The sequence below is a fragment of the Puma concolor genome, chromosome B1 (assembly GCF_028749965.1).
Source record: "Puma concolor isolate L17-30 chromosome B1, mPumCon1.1.hap2, whole genome shotgun sequence".
NCBI classification, from domain to species: Eukaryota; Metazoa; Chordata; class Mammalia; order Carnivora; family Felidae; genus Puma; species Puma concolor.
The window spans coordinates 1,972,463-1,993,303 of NC_141670.1; the positions used below are offsets into that span (position 1 = coordinate 1,972,463).

Consider the following 20,841-nt stretch of genomic DNA (forward strand, 5'->3'; position numbering starts at 1 on the left):
GGCCGTAATCGTGGTCCTCCCGGGTCTCCGACGGATCTCTCCAGGCTCACTGGACCATTTGCTCAGGTGGCTTCACTTACAACGACCTCCTCTCATTTCTGGGAGCGTCTAGACTTCTTTCTCCAGCAACCGCCCCCCATTATGACACGGGGAACCCACCCCTCCCACGGGCTGGCTCTCTCTGGCCTGGACGGGGCTCCATCCACGGCTTTGGGGATCCAGCTTATGATCCAGACCCAAGACGGCGAACACAGTAATGGGTTCAGCTGGAGGTGGTCTGCTGCCTGTCCCCTGGGAGTGGCCCTTGAGGGAAGGAAGGGAGGGAGGGTTTCCAGCGGCTTCCATCGGCCTGGAACTCTGGGAATTGGAGACCCGCTAGGCTTATTTCTTGGCGACCCTGAAGGCGGGCATGCTGGTAATAGAGAACCTACTGGAAGGAGAAGAGAATCAGCCCTGGGGACTTCATTTCAGCTCCTGCCTGATGTCTGTCTGCCTGCAGCTTGCTAAGCTCCCCAGGCTTTCTGGAAGGTGACACGGCTCCCTTTGCCATAAGCCAGCTTGTGGCAAACCCAGCTGGGCTCTTAGTGCACGCTTGAGCTCTTTCTGTCCTCTGTGCGCTCACCTTACGGTTCCTTTTGCCCAGAACAGCGTCCGCACCGTGTCCTTGTCTTCACTGGGTCTCTTCCTTCTCGAATAGGGAAGACGTCTTCCAGGTGGGGTTTTCTCTCTGCCTCTGGGGAGAAAAAGGAGAGGGTCACGGCGGCTTTCTTGAACCTGCTGCTTTTTCAAGTACCTTGAGCTCAAAATAACTTTTATGTCAAAGCCTCGTATTCTGAGGGGTATGTTCAAGTTTCCTTCCCTGCAGAGCCACTGCCAGAGAGAGATGTGTGCAACGCCACGCTGGGTTTTGCTGGAACAGGACCTCCGTGGCCTCGGGCCCCTCTGCTTCCGTCTCCCCCACCCCTGCTGGCTCTTTCCCTCTGACCCCGTCTTCCTGTCTTTCTCCCTGTCCCTCCCTCTCTCTCCTCTTCCTCCCTCGGTCTGTCTGTCTGTCTGTCCCGCCTTCTCCCCCAGCCACTCCCTCGGCTGAGCTTGTGAAACACACTGAGGAAAGGAGAGGGGTCAAATCCTCCAGTAGCCTCCCGCCTGCACGCTGTTTGAGCACCAATCATTCTGGATCATTCTGAACCATAAGCCTGTGTTCTCAACCATGAGGCTATGGGATGGGACAAAGTACTGAAATGGGGGCGCCAAGAGGGGGGGCTCGGTCAGTTAAGGGTCCAACTTCGGCTCGGGTCATGATCTCACGGTCCATGGGTTCAAGCCCCGTGTCGGGCTCTGTGCCGACAGCTCGGAGCTGCAGCCTGCTTCGGATTCTGTGGCTCCCTGCCTCTCTCTGCCCCTCCCCACGCGTGCTCTCTCTCTGTCTCTGAAAAGTAAATACAAAAACGTTTCTTGTCTACACGGCCCGTACAAATGTTAGCTATGTTGCAGAAGTGGAGAGACCCTGTGGAGCACGGACCTCTGCGTTGAGGTCAGATATAAGACCCGGAGCTCGGAGGCTGGTGCCGCCTTCCTGGCAGAAGGCAGAAGGTCACGATGGTCAATTTGTCTTCACAGCCTGGCCTCACAATGAATGCAGGACACTCACCAGCAGCACCCCTGCGGACGGGCTCGGTGCCCTGTTTCAAGTGCACCTGGGCGGCTCTGCCGGGTGGTTGTCCCCTGGCTATCCCCTGCTGTGCTCCTTCAGTTTGCCGAGAGAGAGAGAGAGAGAGAGAGAGAGAGAGAGACAGACAGAGAGAGAATCATTCAAAGTTAAAGGGAGGAGAGGTCGGAGACCATCAGCAGCAACAGGAACCTTCCTTCCTGGTAGAATTCTAGGGATTAGCCAGAGAGCTTTGCAGGAGGTTAAAAAAAGGGGGGGGGGGTTCTTTTCTCCATCATTGGCAAACGCATCACAATTGCTTATGTTGTAAGATGTCAAAAGTTCATGACAGCAAATGAGAAGGCCAGTTTTGGCTTTATTCATAAAATGCAGTGGCTTTAACTCCTGCTCCAGGACTTTAAAAGCTTTAAGGCAGTAGGGCATCTTTTAAAAAAAAAATGGTTTTAACTTTTATTTATTTTTGAGAGACAGAGACAGAGTGCAAGTCGGGGAGGGGCAGAGAGAGGGAGAGACACAGAACTCGAAGCAGGCTCCAGGCTCCGAGCTGTCGGCACAGAGCCCGACACGGGGCTTGAACCCACGGACCGTGAGATCATGACCTGAGCTGAAACCAAGAGTTGGTCAGTGAGCCGCCCAATCACACCATGCCCTCTCACCCCCGCCCTGTAATTCAGAGGATCAGGACCAATGTCTACACTTGTTCTATGTGATTTGCCACACAACTTCAGAGGAATGAGCTCTCTCGGTCTCTCTCCACACATCGTGTCTGTGTCCGGACCCTTGCAGTCGGTCCTGGCTTCCTCGAACCTCTGTCCTCATTTCCCACCGGTGTAGTTCACGGCTCTTTACATAGCTGACCTTTGAGCATGTGCAGACCGCCTCTCTGTAGAATGTGATCTTTGAGCCCTGGGGATCCCTAGAAGTTTCCAGTCACACCCTGCGATTCTCTGAAGGTAGAGAACAAATCCTTAAACATCTCGAACACCCAGCACCAGCTACACAGGTACAAAGCGTGTTCTCAACACATACCTCCTGAAAGAGATAACTTCCCTCTTTTAAGATTGAAATCATATTTTTAACACTCGGTATTTGTGATGGTAAACGTGTCTGAATGAGAAAAAACATTTTTTCTTAAAGTCCAGAATTGTTGAATTTTCAGAACTTTTTACTTACGGTGATAAATGTATCTGATTGAGAAACAAATTCGTGTGCCCTGATTGGGTTGTTGATACCCATGTGAATGGCATCAGACTCTTAGGTTCCATGGCCCTGGTTTCAGGTCATTTCCCACCTGCCTCTCTAGGGTGACCTTCTCTGCCCTCTTGCTGAGGTTTTGCCCCTGCCCACTGTACCCCGATCCTCACCATGTCACGGTGAAGGCCACCAGGGCAGTTGCATTCTCACCTGTGGCTTGAACTCCGTCTCTGTGCTGAGAAGCTTCTCCAAACATCACGGCGCACTGCGTCGAGCACCTAGCAATTGTCCTAAGAGTTCCCGTGCCTGCGGGTGGACACGTAGGTTAACCTGGTCTCTGCTGTGTAGTCAGAGCGGTATTTCCAAATTCAAATCTCAGTGTGTCTCTTCTTGGCTCCACAGCCTGGTACAGATTCACACCGCTGTCAGCGTAAACCAGAGCCACAGCCCGTGGCTTTCCCGGCCCCTCTGACCCACGTCTAGGTCTCTCTTTAGACGTAGCTCTCTCTCAGCCCACCTTTGGTAATCCATGCTACTTAATTCCAAATTTGTTTTTCTTTCTCTTTCCCTGGAATCTTCATGCCCTCTTTTACTGCTGCACTTTGGAATATTCTGCCTTTTTTATTTTTCTAGGAATAGTCTTTTCCTCTTAGATGATTCCTGGCTAGTTTAGGTTCAGCCTAGACCTCACCTCCTCCGGGGAGCCTTCCAAGACCTCCTATTTCCCCATCTCTCTGGTCTGGACTGGATGTCCCTCCTGCGTACTGATGAGCCACAGGGGGTTGTGTTGACCTATGTATTTGTATGAACACCCCCAGCCCCACTTAACCTCTAAGGTTTTTGGGGAAAGGACAGTTGACATTTGTCCCTTCTTTTGTCTTCTGGAATGACCCTAGAGCCTGGATCTCAAGAAATGCTTTGTTGACTGCAACACTGCGGATGGTGATTTAGCTGCGGGGGTGGGGGGGGGTCAAGGTTATGTATTTTATTCTAAACAGTGTCTAAGACAAATGTGGTTCCCAGCCACGTTTGGGGCACTAGCCCAGCTGTGAATATATGAGCAACTGAGGCACAGAGAAGGTGTGTCCTCGGTGGGTCCGGGAAACATTCCCTTTACTTGCGTAGCGATGGAAGCTCTCGCTTCGTTGGACGGTAAAGCCAAGAATCCAGACATGGGAAGGAGTACCGTTTCTGTCAAGTCCAAAGGTCTTTATGAAGCCCTCGGTGTGAAGAGCTGAGCCAGGAGGTGAAGTGCACTCTGCTCTTTCGGGAGGCGTAGATGTTAGGCGGAACTCCACTCACTAGCACGTCCTATGACGCGGGAATAATCGGGTTCTGCTCCGCACGATCTCCCCCGCTGTCTCCCTGGGTATCGGCTGCCTCTTCCTCCACCGGTTAACACGGAGTAAAAGCGCGTTGTGCCGGGGGTTCAGCCGGGTGCTTTGCTGCAGGCTGTGCGGTCCCCACTTGGACACGAGCCGCGGTGCATCCGAAGGAAAGGCAAACCACATTGCCTTGTCTTCTGGGTGTCCTCCCGAGGGTGGGGGACTCAGTCCTGGGAGAGCTCACGGTGGGGGGTGGGGGGGGGGGAGACGTGGCTCTTCGGAAGAGGCTGGAAGGCCCTAGAGGGGTGATAGGACTTGAGCTGACTTTTGAATGAGGTTGAAAATGAGCTCTGTCTGGGGAGGGGTCACAAAGTGCCGATAGACGCTGGGCATTGGAGGGGGGAGCACAAACGAGGTGGGGGGGAGCACGGATGAAGAGGGGGGAGCACAGATGAGGCGGGGGGAGCATGGACGAGGGGGGAGCACGGATGCATTTGGGCCACTGTGTGCACACTGAGTGTGCGGCCCGGGAGGGGGACGGCGGTGTCTCGGCATGGATACGAAATGCCGTCACAGGCGTGGGGGGCGAGGGGACCGTGAAAGGTTCTGAGCAGGCTCAGTCAAGGAGAAGAAAGAGAACATCGAAGGATTGAAACGAATAAAGCAACGCGATGTCCGTATCTTACTGCAACTTTATTCATTGACAGCAAATTTCTTAGCGAAATATTGAGTCGGCCTTAGATTTCGGTGAAGAAAACTCACATACGAGGGCAGCAACTTTCAAAAGTCAGTGCATTTGAGGAATGGGTGGCTGTTCAGCCGCCCACCTAGAAGCCTGGGTCCTGCTGGTTTGGCGGGGAGCCCCCCAAACGTAGGTGGCAAGCTTCTTGAGTTTCAGGGTACCTGTGGCCGAGAGCAGCCCAGGAAATCCGATCGGCACCATCAGAAGTCACCGCAGGGTTTAATTAGGTCAGGAAAACACTTCGTTTTCAAGCTAGGAAAGCGGGTAATCGTTAACTTTACTAAAAGGTGATTCGCTGTAACGTTTCGTCCCAAAGCCGGGCAGACATCATCCACAGGGACATGGACTGATAGAAGTGTGCGCAATAGGTGATGGCATTTGTGTGATTTCGGCACAAAAGTGAGGATTTGAAGACAGCTACAAGCTGTACTAGCAAAGGGGCAAGTGTATCGAGACCGGTTTTGAATTCTAACTGGACCACAAAGCATTTCAAAGCACGAACTTCTTTTTCTTTTCCTCTCTAACTTAAAACTGGGCTGTATTTTTTCACATTTGGTAAAAAGAATGCTTCGAGTCTTCGACCCAGAGCGCCAAGCTGTAGCCGAGAGCGCATTTTTAGAACTGATTTATGGGCCCCAGAAGGCCACCTGAAAAAAGATCTCTGTGGCTGGCTGTCCTATTTTGCTTTTTCTGAATTACTTTGTATCTGATTTAGATACTGGAAATTATCGGTGTGGGATTTCGCATGCAGATCGGGCACTGTTTCCGAACTTCTTCTCTGATGCATATTTCATGATTAGTATCCTCAAACCCCAAAACCTCTCTGGAAAAACATATTCTGTACCTTTGTGATTTGTTTTTTTTTTTTTTTTTTTTTTTTTTTTTTTAATTTTTTTTTTTTTTTTCAACGTTTATTTATTTTTGGGACAGAGAGAGACAGAGCATGAACAGGGGAGGGGCAGAGAGAGAGGGAGACACAGAATCGGAAACAGGCTCCAGGCTCCGAGCCATCAGCCCAGAGCCTGACGCGGGGCTCAAACTCACAGACCGTGAGATCGTGACCTGGCTGAAGTCGGACGCTTAACCGACTGCGCCACCCAGGCGCCCCTGTGATTTGTTTAATAAACTGGAGGTAGACAAGTTAAAGGAGCTGCCTCTTAATTTAATGAGAAGTACTTTTCAAACAACACTTGGAATAATTGCAAATGGCATTGGACAAGAACAACAAAGTGCTGAAGGGGAGAAAGGATTTAATTTTTAACGATGGACTTTTCAGTGATAACATTTTAGAAAGAATGACTTAAAAGCTGTAATTAGAAAAGTTGGCTCATTTGGAGGATGCGGAGGACCGACAGCTTCTTCCTCTCGATGTTGTGGATTGAGAAACAGATGTGAAGGGAGTTTAGATACCATCAGAGTAATGCCTTTGCCGTAACTTGTGAGGGAGGAACCCAGCACTCAAGGAGGAACCCAGCACCCGTGAGGAACCCAGCACCCACGGGGAATCCAGCACCCACGAGGAACCCAGCACCCACGAGGAGCCCAGAACCCAAGGAGGAACCCAGCACCCACGAGGAACCCAGCATCCAAGGAGGAACCCAGCACCCACGAGGAACCCAGCACCCAAGGGGGAACCCAGCACCCACGAGGAACCCAGCACCCAAGGAGGAACCCAGCACCCATGAGGAACCCAGCACCCGTGAGGAACCCAGCACCCACGAGGAACCCAGCACCCAAGGAGGAACCCAGCACCCATGAGGAACCCAGCACCCACAGGGAATCCAGCACCCAAGGAGGAACCGGGCACCCATGAGGAACCCAGCACCCATGAGGAACCCAGCACCCACGAGGAACCCAGCACCCAAGGAGGAACCCAGTACCCACGGGGAACCCAGAACCCAAGGAGGAACCCAGCACCCACAAGGAACCCAGCGCCCAAGGAGGAACCCAGCACCCACGAGGAACCCAGCACCCACGAGGAGCCCAGCACCGATGCAGGAACGGGGACATGACCCATCTCGGTGGGTCAGGGATGGAAGAAAGCATGAAAACTTTTCTCTTAAATGCAGATTCCCTGTTTCCTTGGAGATAAATGACGCTTGTGCAGGAAATTCCAGGACCTGCAGTCCCAGCAAGCCCTCTCCTGTAGGACTTGTCCACCTGTGTGCCCCCAAGGACGCGCGGGTGGGAAAGCGTTGGGGGCAAGTAACTTCATCTTTCCGTCCTCTGTCCTCTGTGCTCCATCACCAGTTTCTGTCTCTCCAGACTCCAAGGATCCTCGGACCCCTTTCCCCCCACTTTGCCATATTCACCGGACCCCCAGGACTTAGACCCTTGCGAGTGTCCCAGATGTCCGGTTTTCTTGCTCCCCTGCCTATGTGGCCTCTGTTGTCACTGATGTCTTTGCAACCGTGGTCTCGTAAGTGTGGTTCTGCCCCCAATTCTGCAAACCTTAAGCAATTCTCTTCGCTTCGGACAGAATGACATTTCCAAATTTCAAGTTCGGTGTGGCCCTTGTGTGTTTAACCCTCCGGCGCGCCTCCCCCGCCAGAGGGGAGGCGGCCTTCCTCTGCATGGCTCGTGGCGTCTTGCGACACCCCCCACCCTGCTTGCTGTCTCTTTCAGGGGCATCTCTCCTCACCTAGCACGTTCTACATGAGCCGCATTTAACTGGTGGTTTCTCCAATTCGCTCTGTTTTATGGTAACGTCTTTGCATATTCCAGTTTGTGTCAAATAAGGTTTGCCTTTCTGGGAAACTCCTCCCCATCCTTCAGAGCTGAGCTCGAAGTCAGCACCTCCTCCAGGAAGCCTTCCTCGTTTGGGTGTGGTGTCCCCCAGCCGCGTGCACACAGCTATCCGGGCGGGCACGATCTACGCAGATGGTTCGCTCTGGAGGTGAGAGATCCGCGTTCACCTTACACCCTCGCTGCAGCCGGGGCTCCCCCAGCAAGGCCGTGGAAAACCTACCCTCCCAGCCTCCCCTTTTCACACCTTGCTGGTGTGGAGCCGGGCGCCTCCCGCGTCAGATTCTGAATGAGTCACCTGTACGTAGGTTAACTGTTCCTGTAGCTTTACCCTGTACTCTGTTTAGTACATTTTCCTTTACTTTTTCCCTCCTGGAATCCCTGGGACATCGTGGGTTTGATGAGACAAGTTCCCGGGATAGGGGCTCCTGGGTAGTTCCGTCAGTTAAGTGTTGGACCCAGTCCTGGATCTCGGGGTCATGAGTTTACGCGTGTCCTTGGGCTCTGCACTGGGTTGGAGCCTCCTTGAAAAGAAAAGCTCCTGGGAAGAATTCGTATGTGCGTCATTCCACGTCTCCAGGCTCGTACACTGATTGCTTGCTCTGCAGACCGCGACCACATATCACTGATCTTAAACGTCTTGCCTTACGGATAGCGGTGTTACTATTCACAACAGCTAAAACGCGAAGCAGCCCCGATGTCCAGCAACAGATGAGTGAACGGATAAGCGACACGTAGTATATGCACGCAGCAGAACATTACCCAGTCCTAAAAAGGAAGGAAGTCCTGACACCCACTACAACCCTTGTGGACATTATGCTGAAAGCGGCCAGTCACCAAAGGACAGATGCTGCATGATTCCATTTATGGAGAGATGGTTAAGATGGGAAATTCTGTGTTGAGCGTATTTCACCACCATAAACAGGCAAACCAACCAACTCGGATGTGATCTCGTGCGGATCTGTCTGGCACATTCTCTCATGGCCAGGTCACAAGGAGCATGTCCACCGGAGAGTGGAGAGGACCAGTTTTTTTTTTTTTTTTTTTTTTTTAAGAAGACTACCAAAGCTCTGCTTCCCACGGGCCTTTGGCAGTTTACCCAGGTATTTGTTTGGGAGTGAGCCGTTGTTGGGAAGGTTTCTGTGCTTTAATTTACTGCCTTTGGATGATTTTTGAAAAGGGGCATTGCCCACAGCGTCTTCTAAGCAAGCGTGCTGTTTTCTTGGAGATTTCTTACAGCAGGACCCAGGAGAACGTGACGGTTCCCTGAGCCCGCAGCTGCCTCTCCAGGTTGCGCTATGTGACATGTGACGTGTGACTGCACTCCCTCAACCCGTCACGTATGTTGTCTCAGCTCCTGAGCCCCCAAAATAACGTTTTTGCATGAGGGTCTCTTGCCACTGATCAACCTGTGAACTCTGCTGTGAAACCAAACTCTGACTCCGGGGAATCTGAAAAGTCTGACCATATCAAACTAAGGAAACACTAGGATTTGCTTTGAAGTATATATAATGCTGATATTAAAAAAAAAAATGTTAACAATGCTTTTCCAAAACACCAGAAAATGTCTGATGAAAATGTAACTTGAAACAAGTTGAAAGGAACACATTTTACCCCAGGAGTTACGGGATCAAGCATCGGGTTTAGGAGATTAGAGTGGAATTGAGTTGTATTTTGTAAGGAATCTGACGAGAAAGAAATAAGTGCTGGGAAGAAAGATAAAAATCAACAGATATGCCTTGCACAGGTTAACAAATGAAGTCAGCCTGAACGTATCAGGCAGACGTGATGCAAATTCTCTTCAATGTGCCGCTTCCGTGGGTTTTATTTAAAAAAATTTTTTTTAACGTTTATTTATTTTTGAGACAGAGAGAGACAGAGCATGAACGGGGGAGGGGCAGAGAGAGAGGGAGACACAGAATCTGAAGCAGGCTCCAGGCTCTGAGCCATCAGCACAGAGCCCGACGCGAAGCTGGAACTCACGGACCATGAGATCATGACCTGAGCCGAAGTCGGACGCTCAACCGACTGAGCCACCCAGGCGCCCCTATGTGGGTTTTATTTTAAAGGAAACACAGGCTTGAACTATCTGAGGTTTGAAGCACTGATTGACATGCTAAATTATTATGGAGTAGAAATGGTAGTGACATTAAGTAATAGACTTGGGATACTTTTATTAAAAGTATTTCTGAAAAACCAAAACATGAATTTCTAGAGATTTTCCAGAGGCCTCAGATTATCTTGGTCTAGGAAGTCTTTACATTTGTTATCACACAAAGTTGTTGTTGTTGTTGTTGTTTTTATAATGATACAACTGGATTAATGACCTGTTTTTTTCCTTCTGTAGTCTTCAGCGTTTCTAGCATCCACCTTTGAACTCCTTGGAAACGTTGTCTCTTATTTGTCTTGTCTGCACATCATGATGATAAATGAAATTTGTTGAGCGAGCTAATGTGTAAGCAAGTTTAGATACCAAAGTAGGATTTGGGATTTTTTTTATGTAATATAGCAATAGAAGGAGTGATTATCGGGACACTACAGTGAGAGTGCATGAAAAATAATATAATTTCATGTTACGATTGAGCTGTGTCCAGATTCACGTGTGTAGCTCCATTGCTAATGTGCCTTGTTTAGGACTGAAATGGTAGAGTGACAGTGTGCTTGGTCAAGGAGTCTTGTCCCAGTGATTGACGGAACGTCTTTCACTTGTGGGAAGTCGAGGCACGTAGAGACAGTTGACACAGAGTTCTCGTCCTGAGTGACAGAATAACATGAGAGACATTGGAACACATAATCAGATTAACACTGTTACTTTAACATCAAAAGCAATCAGGAAATGTCCTTTGAAATGAGAAGAAAGTGGCATAAAATTACACATAACCCAACTGCACGTTATATGTTTTATTCAATGTCACACAGACCATGTGGGGGTTCGGGACAGATTAACAATGCAGAGGCGTATCAGACTTCATAAAAATCTGTGGACAGATGGCCCTCGCAACATTCATCTGAAAATAGTCACCTACCTAATGAATCCACAAAGGGAGGCCTTCCTAAACTCACTCCAGGTCTCTTGCAATGTCTTTGAAAATCTACTTCTTATAAAAGTTATTTAAGACTATATAAGATTATGCCATTTTACCCTAAATGAAATTATGATATTCCCTAAAGCAAAGTTTTCAAAATTACTAAAGGGTTTCTTTCATTTCTAGTCTTTTGTAAACTATGAAGAAAATTTTGAATTCTATGTTTATATGTTTTGGAAAACAGCAGAAATAAACATTTCAAGTATCTTTTCATGGTGATTTAAAAGAAAAATAATGTGGGTGACTTCCACGTGTATTTCCTTATCCAATTGAAATTATAATCACTTGGGGCACCTGGGTGGCTCGGTCGGTTAAGCATCCGACTTCGGCTCAGGTCATGATCTCACGGTCCGTGAGTTCGAGCCCCGCGTCGGGCTCTGTGGTGACAGCTCAGAGCCTGGAGCCTGTTTCAGATTCTGTGTCTCCCTCTCTCTCTGCCCCTCCCCTGTTCATGCTCTGTCTCTCTCTGTCTCAAAAATAAATAAACGTTAAAAAAAAATATATTTGAAATTATAATCACTTGAAACACATGCATCATAATTTTCGTGGAGAAACCACAAATTTGGAGAAAAAGTACCTTCTGATAACTTGATAGGCTATCTCATCATCTTAAATTCCATTTTCTTAGTTTTCTAACGTATACATTTATTTCATGTTTCCATTAGATGGCACTGTGACAATATTGATGGACCCGACAAATCCTTGCTTTCACAACAAATGTAAATTTCTTTTGTAATTCTGACTTTATTTCACTAGCTTCTAAAACCCTGTGATTTATGGTATTTCCGTCATTATACAGCTCGAGCGGCCACAGAAGTAGAGGTCAGTCTGACGTCCCAGGCTCATGATCCAAAGGTCAAGAATCACAGAGACCGTGGAAGTGGACAGTGCTGGGTCAGCCTTGCCTCCGAGAGTCTGAGATGATCGGACTCTGCTCTGGAGAAGATATTCCCATAGGAGGCACACAAAGAAAGGTGGTCAGATAGGAAATAGAGCTTTAGTAGGAGGAGAATGAGGGGCTTTGTTCTCTAACACACGCATGGGCAGACACACCCTCCATCTCACTGGAGTTTTGGTCTGCTGGTTGGGGCAGTCATTGGACTATGGGATCCCTGAGCGGGGCTGGCCTGTGGAGACGGGAGGGCACTGGGGACAGTGTATCTGAAGAAAGACACCGACAACCGCTGGGGACAGGCCCCCGAGCCTGGGCACAGCCGTGTAGGGACATCCACGCAGGGCTGGGAGCCCCTCTCTGCAGAGTGTCTCGTGTCAAAAATGATTGACCATCAGGTCAGAGAGACTGAGGTCGTCGGGAGCACACCTTCACACAAAAGCACATGGTAATCGAATATCCAGGTCGTGTATCTCAAAAACAGGTGTTCTCAGCACACAAACGCGACGTGGCTCTGTGGGACGGTAGACGTGTTAATTAGCCTGACTGTGGTGACCATTGCGTGACGAACGTGTATATTCAATCATCATTTTGCTACACACCAATATTGTGAAACAAACCAATATCATGATGTCAAATCTAATTATGTGCAATTTTTGTCAATCAAACCTCAACGAAGCTGGAAATAATATAAGAGAGTAACAGAGCATCTGTTTTGGCTTGTTATTCCTTGGGATACTGGTAAAAACATGATTTCAGGTGTAGAGAAAGTGTTATTTTGCTGATGTGAATTTACGGAAGTAGTCCAATTAAAGACAGGAACTTGGCTTTCAGATAATTATAAATACTGTCGATAAGAGGCCTCCAATGGCCAACATGAACTGTCAACGGTGGTTCCCATTTTTGTACATATGAAACGATTTCTGATTAGATGTCTTGTTGGCACTTACTTAAATTACCTATTCAGTCAAACATATGTTTCATGATAGAAAACTTATTAAAATAATTCGTTTTCGTGCTCAGGTCTGGGGAAAAAAACGTAAGAATACAGTTTAAGTCTGTGGTAGATACATATAGTAAGAATTCTCTTGCATACCTCCTCCGTTGTCCTCTGATTTGCTGCCTCCGGTGCCCCGGGGAGAACACCTGATCTCTTTGGACCAAGAACTCGCAAGGATGCTGAGGTCACCCCATGGCCGCCTCTCTGTTCATGCCTTTTGGGCCGTGTTGCCCGTGACGTAGGGTTCCCCAGATCTCAGTGAGTGTATATTCATACCGTATGAATCCAGGGGACGTTAGGAAGGGTGGGGCCAAAACACCCTATTTGGATCCAGAACCATTTTGAGAAATCTGTGTGACTCTCTCCATAGGCATAGAGCGAGCGGATTCCGGGTCTCCGTGGGAGAGGGGTGTCCACGCACGCCCATAATGCCCGATGGGCATCTCATTGTGAACTTTGCAACCACCAGGCAGATATCCTCACTCATTCTCCTCGTGGAACTCTTCATGGCCGCGGGTTTGGACCACGCGATTCTGCACATGCAAATAAGAATCGTGTGCAGCTCTAAAAATGCATCACTACATATGTATTTTTGAGATACGGAGGGTTTGCAGATGGACAGGAGGTCACGGAACCCTCCTCCTGGTTCACGTGATGGATAAAAGAGCGTAAGAATGCAGAACCTGGTGCCCCCACCCCCAGATGTATTGAATTAGAATCCACGTTTTCATAAGATCTCTGGGCCATTCACAGCCCCACTGCAGCTCGAGAGACACCAGCCTGGTTATCAGGGTATCAGAATCGTTATCAGGGACGATAGGCACAGTCCTCAGAGATCACGTGGAATCTGACTCACGGTCGCCGGTGACTCACAAGCCTTCTTTGATTCCTTATGGCTGCTGGCCGTTGTCCTAATGGCTGCTGGCCGTTGTCCTTATGGCTGCTGGCCGTTGTCCTTATGGCTGCTGGCCCTTTCCTAGCCAGCCAGAAGTGGGGGAGGTGGAGGAAGGCGATGAGATGCAAACAGATTGATTCACTTTATGATTTCCTTGGAAGGTCTTGAGAAATGCTCGGTGAGTGTAGGGCCGAGGACGTATGGGCCGCACTGGTGGGTGGGCTGGGCGACCAGCAGTCGGCGTCGGGTCTCATTAGTGCTTCCGAGGGGCTCTGCAGAGACCGAGAAGCCCAGCTGTCTCGGGGTGTCTCCTCCCCATTAATAGTTGGAATAATGAACTGTTTGCTTTTTCATTTGTCTTTTCTCCAACAAGTCAGATAAATACTCTGTCCCGAATGCTTCCAAAGACAGCTTTGGACGGAGCTCTCAGAATCAGCCATTGCCCCCTAAACGGTAATATTCCTGAAAGTCTTGCAAAGCTCTTTAATTAGAGACTTTAAATGAGAGCCTCATTACGACCCGCTTTTCCTCCTGCCACCCTCATTCCTATTAGTGTCTGAGAAATGAAAAGTGTTCTCAGGAGCAGAGCCGGGTAAAGCCTTGTGACTGACAGCTTCACCTGGGGAGGGGAGAGGTGGTCTGGGCAGGGGGCTGTCCCCATCGGGGTCATCGCAGCACAGGGGTGGGGGGCGGCGAGGGGGCAGTCAGGCCTCCGTGGGGGGTGGCGCTCCAGCCTGCTGACCCAAGGCCACACGGACGTCCCCGCCGGCTCTGCCTATGACTCTCTGACCACCGCTTCTGCTCCTCGGGGCTCCGGCTTCTTGTGTGATGACCCCTGTTTACGGAAGATAACAGTCTGTGTTCGCCTCTCTTTTCTCCTTTAAATCTGGGTCCCCGAAAAGAAACACACGCTGGATAAGGGGCTTTTGAAAGCCGGGTGTTTTTCTCCGTGTCTTGGCACGCGTGTCTTTTCCAACATCGCTGTGCTGTCTGCACTTCTAAGGACTTGCTCTCCGTCTGCAAGGATATTGGAGACTCTGCTCTGTGTGTAACGTCGTAGGTCTTTAACGTAAAGAAAATAAACAGTCTTTTGCGATGCCTTTCTGGATCTCAAAGCGCCCACTGTGTTGCCTGTTTTGATGCCGTTATCAGCTGCGCAGTACAGAAGCAACTTTCTGAACAGACCTCAGCTGCGGTGGGCACCGTATCACTCCTTATTTGCACACCTCTTTTTGTTAGCCACCTTGTATCGGGTAGCAAATTCATCCTCTGGCCCTTTGCTCAGAGAGCGACGAGGAACGTCCCACTCCCCATGATAATAATAGTAATTATCACGTACGCAGAGCTTTGCATCCCCAGAGCCCCTTACGGTCAGTCACCCATTCGCTAACTCAGACAACATCCCTCCGCGAGGACCACCTTGCTTCTCTTCATGACATTATAACGCGCGACCGTTATGTGCTGAACTTTGACTCTGCCGTGAGAAGGACTGGTCTGACGGTTGAATTTAAATGTGGGTATAATTTTCATTCATCCTAGAGGATGCTGCCTTGAGAATACCTTTCTAAATTAAATAAAAGGGAGAAATCCAAATTCCTCAGTGATTTTTAGATATTTCTGGGTCTCCACACCCAAACAGATCAATCTTATTTTTCCCGCGTGAGTGCATAGTTTGGGCAACACATTTCACATGCAAACAGAGTGCCTGCTACGAGCCACAGTACAAATAACACAAACACAAATCTGTGAGAAGCTGTGAATACAAGTCTCAGAAATGCAACCCTGCCCTCAAGCAATGCACATTCCTGTTTGGAGAGACAGACGTACAGACCAAACTTTCCATACGACAATTAAGGAAGCAGTGGGAACTTAGAATTGGTAGATCATCACATTTTCATTACCTGGTTCTAGAAGCCTTTATTATAGGTGCACCTGCAGGGCTCAGTCGGTTGAGCGTCTGACTCTGGATTTCAGCTCAGGTCACGATCTCAGGGTTCGTAAGATCGAGCCCCATGTTGGGCTCTGCACTGACAGCATGGAGCCTGCTTGGGATTCTCTCTGTCCTCTCTCTCTGCCTCTCCCCTGCTTGTGTTTGCGCGAACGTGTGCTCTTCCTCTCTTCCTCTCTCTCACAACAAATAAACGTTTTACAAAAATAAAAGCATTTATCACAGAGTGTCACGTTACACCAAGAACGTTACATTTTGAAGAAGAAATTAGAGGTGGGTGCCGTGAGCCAGGGACACACAAGAGCGTGTGCATAGTAACCTCGTTCAACCAGATGGATTTATTTTGTTTTCAACTCTAATAGTTGTTCTATGACATAATGACCAGTCATTCACTGCATTGGGCTACTAGATAGTCTTTGCTCTCTTAAAAATAACTCTGTGTGTGTTAGAGTTTGGGGAATCAATAGAATTCTTTTTTGTGTGTCTGCTGCACATAACAGGGGAAGTGCAGACACGTTCTTAAAGGCACCCTGGATTTTTCAATCTTTATACGGAACAGTTGCCTTCAGCTGACAGTGCTGGGGATTGAATTGGGAGGATATTTCATAGAGACATAAAATGTTAGACCTAAAAATGATCTGTTCTGGGATCTCTTGGGTCGATGTATTCTAGCTCGCTTAGGGTGCAAGGGAATGACTCCAGGGCAAAAGGGATTGGTAACCTACCCCAGGTCGCAAGGAGTCAGTGGTGGGAATAGGAATGAAATCTACGCCTCTGGCCTCCTGACACTTTTTCCTCTCATTCCGGGAAATTAATGCACTGCATTTACGTGTTGAGCAGGATTTAGAGGAAGAGCTAGGAGTTCAGTTAGGCAAGTTGGCTTTGAACTCTGGCTTCTCCAACCGTAGGATGAAGTTGAAAAGAAAGCGTAGTGATTGCATTTTAGCCGATTTTCAAAGCTGAGTTTAATGCAATTATCAGGAAACAGCGTAAGCAACACAGATATAAGACAGCGTGAAACTCCTGTGCTCTGACCGCCAGTGTTTTGGGAGAACAGAAGAGACTGGGGTTGAAGGCGCTAACGTTAGTGTTTATTTGGAAAAACTTGTCAGTTTTCAATGAGGAAGGCCCGTCACCTCTACCGGATGGAGGGCACTGCATGAGGGTCTCTTAGAGACCATTTTCGCTCTGGTGTTTGGGGATTGCTGCAGATTGGTGACTGGCGATGCTTTGGGCCCTAGCTGTGGAGTCCCTGAAGCAGAATGAGGAGGGGTGTGTAGGGAGGGAGTCCGCTGCACTCCCATCTGCCACCAACAGGGGGACAGGGATGCGCGCTGTCTTCCCAGTGTCCAGTGTCCCATCCTGAAATACTCTCCCCCACAGAGCCTCCTCCTGGGTAAGGATGTTAGCACAGAGAGGCTAAGGTGCATCACTGTGAATGGTGGGTGAGAACGCAAAACTGGCCTCCCGGCCCCACACGTAACCTGATTTTAAGGTGCCCTCCGGAGAACCCGTGCAAGCGCACCATGGGAGAAGACCCCAAACCGGATCGCAGAAGTACTAGTTAGACCAGCCTTTTTCTCCCTCATGATTTTCTTTGAATACTCCATTTTCCAACATAAAAAAAAAAAAATAAATAAAGGTGAACTGATTTGAGGAAAGTCAGGCATTTTCAGTGGGATGAAAGGTTGAAATTTTGCAATTAATTCGAACTGCATACTCCTCGAGGGTGACCTGGGAAAGCGTGAATTCTTCTCAAGATTCCTTTCCATTGAGAGAAGAGGGAATGTATACTGTAAACCTGAAGGGCCGGGACTGGGAAAGAGTAAAGTTAGGTTCTGTGTCACCCCCTGAGTTCAGCTGATTATTAGTTACACAACTTGAGCAACTTATGAAAGAATTATCACAGTGTCTCTTTTTTCTCACCTTTCACGTTGTGTGAGGGTACAATGGAGTGTCTGCAAACTACCCGCCCCGATGCTTGCCCCCCTAATAAGCCATGAGATACAAGACTATGATAAACATACTCTTGTGCTTCCAAACACACACACACACACACACACACACACACACACACACACAGGACTGGAAGGAGTAGAGGGCAAAGTGTCCAAAGATTTTGTTTCTTCAAGGAGATAAAACATATACAAAATAGAAATAGAAATGTAGCAAAGTAAGAATAAAGAAGTGTGGGGTTAAGAGCCAAAAAATTGATGTGTATTTCCCTCATTTCAATGAGTTAGGAACTCTGTGGGGCACTCCCAGTATGGAACAACTAAATTCTGGATAAGATACACTCTGAGAGATTGCTGATTTTATGAGAAATAAGAGAGGTTCCAAATGATTCTGAGAGAGACAGACAGAGAGAGAGAGAGAGAGAGAGAGAGAGAGTGTATATCTCTGGATATCTGCACCAAGGCTGGAAATCTGAGTAGTGCCAGACAAGAGGGGTGAAGTGTCACAGTGGTAAATGTATAGAGTATATCCAGATCCTAGGGCTGGCATATTTGGAGAAAAATAAGAATCAAAAGTTTTCAAGGAATTTCTAAAGGATCTACTTCAACAAGCAGAAGGAAAGTGATTCCAGAAGAGCTGAGTGAGATTCAAGAGACATGGCAAGTAGAGTGGTCATCGTCTGTGGGAATCCAAGCTTTGTAAAATATAATGCTTTTGACTAATTTATGGACTCTCTAGAAAAAATGCTGCAATAACCTATTGGACAGCAAAGCATCCAAGTGGGGAGGTAGGCAAGCTCACTTAAGGTTCTTCTAGATTGTTCTGTCATTAGAGTGGGGAATTAGATGTCTTTAATTTTATACTTATGTTTTATCTTGGAAAGATTGCGAGGCAACCAGTTACAGGACAGAGATAAAGTAAAATGTATACAAATTGGACTAACCGAAATCGAGTTGGGCTAGTTATATTAATTTTATACAAAATAGACTTTCAAGCCAAATGCACTATTAGGGCAGACATGAAGGGAAAGAGCCATCTACGAATCCCACTTTGTAGTTTATTCGTGCTCTTTACAAAGGATGTGACATCTTAAAAGACAGAACAGATAGAAAAGGGAAGCACGTGTGTAAAAAATGCTCTTAGGTCATTACAACCATCACGTACTGTTATTAACCTTATGGGATCAGTGGGCAACGAGAAATTGTATACCCTGCTGCTGGGAGGGTAATTTCAATAACAACTATGGGAAATAATCTGTCATTACGTTGGAAAGCTGCCATTGGAAATAGCCAAAAATATAGAAAGGACTCAAATGCCTATCAATGGAAAAATGGATAAACAAATTATGAGGCACTCCTAGAATACTGCTATGAAAAAAATGATGCAGAGCAAAATACCAAGATCTGAGTAAATCTTAGGAAAATGACATTGAGTTAAAAAACAAGCCCCAGAGAATATCACACATTATGATCCAACTCTTATAAAGTTCATACCCAGTAAAGTTAATACATGTTAAGTATGTATAAAATATGATGAAGCTAATTCTTTTAAAGTAATGTGATGGTAAATAAACCATTCTGGGGAACAGTTATCTTGAAGAGGGAAGGAGGCGGGAGACAGAGGGGACCAGAGAACCAAAGTACAAGTATATGTACATTGTTGGTAGTAATATATTTTTGGTTAGTTGGGTGCTCTTTACCGCATTCGTTAAACTGTTATGCTTTATAGATGTTGCGTATGATTTAAGCATCCAATTATATTTTAAAATAAAAGATCATGAAGGGATCTGAATAGACATTCCTTTAAAGAAGTTATACAAATGACTAATGAGCACGTGGAGAGATGGTCAACAGCATTACCCACCAGAAGATTGCAAATCAAAACCACAGTGAGATAGCACTTTATACCAGCTAAGATGATTAAAATGAAAAAATACGGATAATGCTAAGTGTTGACCAGAATGTGGGGTAATTGGAACCCTCATCCACTGTCGGTGGGAATGGAAGACGGTGCGGCCCCTCTAGAAAATACAAATGCTCCTGAGTAGACAGCCAGGAAGAGCGAGAATGTATGTCCACGTAAAACTCATACATAAATGTCCACAAGTGGCATTATTCCTAACAGGCAGAAAGTGGAAACAACCCAAACCCCCATCAAATGTTGACTAGATAACGAAGATGTGTGTCTCCACACAATGCAATACTCTTCGGTGATAGAAAGAAATCCATGCTCCAGTATGGATGAGCCTTGAAAACATGATGCAAAGTCAAAGAAGCTGGTCACAAAGGACCGCATATTGTGTGATTGCCATTTATATCAAATGTCCAGAATCGGCAAATCCTTTGAGGCAGAAAGTAAATGAGTGCTTGTCTAGGGCTTGGTGGGGAGGGGGAAGCAGAGATTGGGTAGTGAAATCTCAGTGGGACAGGGCTTCCTTTGGGGATGATGGAAATGTCTTAAAGTTGGTCGTGGTGATGCATGAGTAACTCTGTGAATATATAGATAGGTTCCACTGGACACTTTAAATGGGTAGATTGTGTTTAAGTGTAAATTGTTTCTCGATAATGCCTGTAAAATGTAAAATAAAACCAACCACAAGAAGATTATGAAGGGAAATTCAAGTGCAAGGAATAAGGCGTCATTAGTCACGGGAGGAGGTCACAGGAAGATTACCTCCGTGAGACGAATCATTTCAGGGGAGAAAGAGATATTTGTGGTCTTAAGTTTTCAAAGAAGTCTTCATCAAAACAGAGAATCCTTAGCTGTACATGAAAATAAACCCCTGAAGTTATTTTGGGGGGTGTTTAAATAGGAAATCACTTCGAAGAACCTTGGTAAGTAGGAAATAAGCTGCTGCAATTATCTGAAATTTACAAAGTCTGAAGGGAATGTTAATTCTATTGTCAGTATAATCAGTATAATTTGTAAGAATTGTCTAATTTTCATTTGGAGCTTCTGTTCTATTTAGAATGAAATATTCTGTTATATCCTTCTCAAAATTTAGCTTCTTTAGGGAACAATAGCTCTACAGAATATTTAAGAGCTCCTGGACAGTAACGTGTCTTATCTTTTTGCCTACACTAATTTCCCGGTAAAATTTAGATTACCAGATGCAGGATGTGTAACCATTCAAAGACATGGGAGGAATTTAATGCAAAATTGCATGTGGAGAAATTAGAATATAATCCAATTTGGTACGCATGAAACAGTCTTCATAGTGCCATATTCTTACGGTCATACTAGAGCAGAAGATAATATGGCATATTCTGGTGCTAAGTGGATGATACCCATGCTTTCCATAGATCTTATACTTGCAAGCCTAAGTATCTGGAAAACAAATTGCTTGACACCAAATCCTATCTTCTCATTAACTCATGATGTAGAAACAG

General features: G+C 47.2%; 1 long non-coding RNA gene across 1 annotated transcript; it reads right to left on the minus strand.

Moving 5' to 3' along the window:
• Window positions 1-447: 447 nt before the first annotated feature.
• On the minus strand, window positions 448-1,902 carry LOC147581426 (uncharacterized). Its single transcript, XR_015249662.1, has 3 exons — window positions 1,843-1,902; window positions 1,652-1,747; window positions 448-733 (listed from the first exon to the last, which is right to left on the minus strand). It is a non-coding gene; the product is annotated as an uncharacterized LOC147581426 (long non-coding RNA).
• Between the last annotated feature and the right edge of the window lie 18,939 nt (window positions 1,903-20,841).